Consider the following 4266-nt stretch of genomic DNA (forward strand, 5'->3'; position numbering starts at 1 on the left):
ACGCAATAGATTAGATTGTCAATCTGTTGCAACAGTGGGAAGACCTGTTTGAATAATCTAATAATCTAATAATCTAAGTCTAATATGTTGCAACAGTGGGAAGACCTGTTTGATAATTTCTATGAATAATCTAATAATCTAAGTCTAATCTGTTGTAACAGTGGGAAGAACTGTTTGATAATTTTCGTAGATGACCTAAATTTTACAACATATGCAGAAATCTTTTTGATATTTTTCAAAGTTAGGCTTGAATATCCATGTGCTCGTCGATAACAAACTAGTAGCAAATACACACACCACGATGAAAATTTCAGCAATTAGGCTTTAATATCCATGTGCCCAACAACACCAAACCAATAGCAATAACAACAATAATGTAGTATCTTCTTGTTCGATTTTGTTTCTCTTCAAAAGCCTTGACTTTGTTCAACAAACCCCAGATTACACGATTTGCTTGTGAAGGGTGTCGTTCTTCATACCAATCAAAGTAATCGTATCCACCCAATTTCTATAAAAAAGAGAATACAATTACAAAATAATTACAAGTCAATAATTAAATTAAAAAATTACCTTTGAAATCTTACAAGTAAAAAATCTACGATCCAGATTTTGTTGAGTCCAAGAAGTCTTTAACAGAGCTTTATGATCGCACTTACAATATCAAAAATCTTTATCACAAAAAACAGTGGAAGATGCGCTCGACATTGTCAAGGTCAGTTGGAAAAAATGAAAGTAATAATTTGAAGAATTTGGATAGATAAAAAAAGATGACGATGAAGAAGAAGATTTGGAAATTTAGGGTTAAATTTTTAGGAGAAGGATGAATATATAAGACAATGGGGGGGGGGGGGGGGAATGACCGTTGGGGGGCAAGTGACGGTAAGTCAGCGAAATGTGCCAGGACTGAGACTAACACATTTGATTCCTATTTTATTTTACATGTTTAAAATGAACATGTCTACTTGATGCCTATTTTATTTTAGGTGTTTGAACTGAACACCGTCGATGGGTTGCGCCTTTTTTATTTCAATTCACTTTAACATTTTTAAATGTAGTGATAATTTTTTATGTCCAACAAAAGTTGATTTTGTATAATGCAATAGATTCTCTATCCGTTGTAACAGTTATCCTACCTGTTCTGACATATAGTTTATCTGTTGCAATAGGTTGGTCATCTGTTGCATTATCTCGATGTTTTTATCTAAAGTCCATCTGTTACAACAGTAGAAAGACCTGTTTGATAAATTCCAATAGATAACCTACCTATTGCAATATATGTATAAATCTATTTGATTATTCCAATAGATGTGTCTTCTGTTGTAACAGATAAAGTCCATCTGTTGCAACATATGTCTAAATCTATTCTTTTTTCCCAAGAGATGTGTCATCTGTTGCATTATCTTGATATTTTTATCTAAAGTCCATCTGTTGCTATAGTGGAAAAACCTATTTGATAAATTCCAATAGATCACCTACTTGTTGTAATATATGTCTAAATCTGTTTGAATTTTCTAATAGATATATCGTCTGTTGCAACAGATACATTATCTGTTGTAATATTTGAATCTAGTATTCCTTTTCAATTAATAAGTTCAAATATAAGGAATAAATAAAATTAATAGACAAAATAAAATAAATCAAAGCCTTCATAAATTAGCTGAAATAAGTCAACGAATAAATGAAATATAAAAAAATTATTATGGGTACAGATCTCAACAAATACATCAACAACAATTTAAGTATACTGCCAAGGATTGCTTTGACAGGCTCAAGCTATAAAGATCTACTCAGTATGGACAAGTTGTTCTTTATCTGGTGCTATGGAATTTGACTTTGCTCGTCGTGGATCTTCATTGTCGCTTGCGTACGGTTTCTGCGCTTTCTGTTCTCTGTATTTCCATAAAAAGAGTAGCATATTGTCAATGTTGTTAGCAGTAGCTTCTTCTACATCCACCTGGAAAGCCAGAATTGGTCAATGCTAATCATGAAGATACAACAAAATGAAAAAGGATAACTCATCTCTTCTAGCAAATCAAATAGGTCTTCCTTCTATTTTAAATTTTCCCAAACATATTATATTTGTTTTGCAATAATGAATCAACTGTTGGGACAAATTTCTACATGAAGAAGACCCTGTGTGATAATTTCCAACGAATGAACCATCCGTTGCAACATATGAATCATCTGTTGCAGCAGATAGGTCGTCTGTTGGTACAAATAAAAGTTGTACGAAGAGATATTTGATTTGCTAAAATAGATGAGACATATGTTTCACCAGATAAAGTATCTGGTGCAACAGGTTAGTCAACTGTTGCAACAGATGTATATATCTGTTTGATAATTTTTTAGCAGATGTACCATCTGTTGAAATAGATATGTGTCTGTTTGTTTTGTCAGTTGGAAGACATATAATATATTCACCTTCTTCAGCTCGTGCTGCTCTTCTTTGGACATTGTACGTTGCTCAGTGCAACACGCAGACAGAAGAGTTGCAATTTTACTTTTTTGGATGCCTGATAATGCCCAGGAAATCACTCTCCTTCTCCTCTTAGCCCTAATCTCTAATGGAGCGGATGGAAATAAAATCCTCTTTGATGGAATGAGACCACTCTTAGATGTCAATTCCTTTGCAGAAGCAGTTAATGCATTAATAGAATTAATCACTACATCATGTTTCGCCCTGCAGTCTTGACATTTGCATGCAGAACATTCGCTGGGAGAGGCAAAATCTGTATAACTAGTATGATCATACTCATAATGGTTTGCTTTAAATACTGTACGAGGAGCATCATTAGCACCAACAGCAGCACCACTACCACCACCACCAACTCCATCAACAACAACAAGCCTACCTTTCAAAATTGTTTTTTTGTAATGGTTGTTGCTCCAAACAATTCCATTTTTATTCTGTCGATGACCTTAGGGTCCGATAAAGTTTGCACAGATCGTAAAGTAAAAAAAATGGCATCTTCAACTCTTGATTGGTCGAAACTAGCGACGGATGCACATTCTAACATAAATCATTACATGTATTAGAATGATGATTAGATCATTAAAAAACATTAATTAGAAAAAAAATAATTATAATTATACTTACTGCATCCTTCGGGGGGTTGACGAGATCAAGAAATTTTGCATTTTTATTAGTTTTGGCCGACAACCATCTCAAGATTCTTGGACAGGAAACTCCTTCCTGATAGTTCACTTGTTGTCTCAAATAAGGAATGACTTCAAATGTCCAATCCTATAAAATAACGCCAATAAATCAAAATCATTATTGAGCAAAAAAAATAAATGATATCATAATAGAAGAAAGAAACATTTACCATGAAAGCCCATGGGAAGCCATATAAGTTGACTGTCTTTGGCGCTAACGGAATCAACAAATATTTGACAGTCATTTTGAAGCATTCATACCCCCATGGATAACTGTTAAATGCCTCAAGATTCTCGGAGAGCTTTATTAAACCGAGGCTTATGTTGTTGTTAACGTCTCTCGCCCAAAGAATATTATGTACAAACTAAACTAAGCACAATGACTGCTTGTGCTTCTTTGAAAGTCCTTTACCTTTCAACGCTTCTATCAAATTTTTGTTTTTGAAACTTGGACCAACAATGGACACCAGGTCATCACGATCACACGACTTGCCTTTGCCTTTTTTAGGTGTACGGGGTTCTTTTTTTGGGTTATAATAGGTATAACTTGAGGAGGAGGATAACATTTTAGTCCAGTAACTATGGCAAACTCCTTTCAACCAAAACAAACAGGTATGCCACAATAATTTATCCACATCTCATCCATCTTATCTTTGTTTTCATACATAAACCTATGCTTGAGAAGTTCATATACCATTTTTATTTGAAAATGAGCATTGTTATCCTCCGGCAAATCAAGATATTTCCCAAAGTAGCTGTCCCTGAAATAAGCATCCAATTTTCGTTCTCGAAGTATTTTTCTGAAGGCGTCGAAAGATTTTCCCATAGCTGACTTAACCATGAAATCACCCGTTAAATCTATGGCACCATCGCACTGCATTCTCATAGGATAACGATCAATGCTGAAGGCTTTGACCAGCTCTTCGGTGGAAGGGCTATTAGCATCTGCATCATCTCTTTTGAAACATTCCTCCTCCCTGTGTTAAAGCAAGCTCATAGAGTGGTGGATGTAGCCTAGCTGCTTCACTTGTTCCTTTACTTGGACTTGATTTGGTTTCTGTTCTTTTGAGAACCATATTATCTAAAATTAACAAGAACATAAAATAATAT

This window comes from Capsicum annuum, chromosome 9 (genome assembly GCF_002878395.1).
Source record: "Capsicum annuum cultivar UCD-10X-F1 chromosome 9, UCD10Xv1.1, whole genome shotgun sequence".
In the NCBI taxonomy this organism is placed as follows: domain Eukaryota; kingdom Viridiplantae; phylum Streptophyta; class Magnoliopsida; order Solanales; family Solanaceae; genus Capsicum; species Capsicum annuum.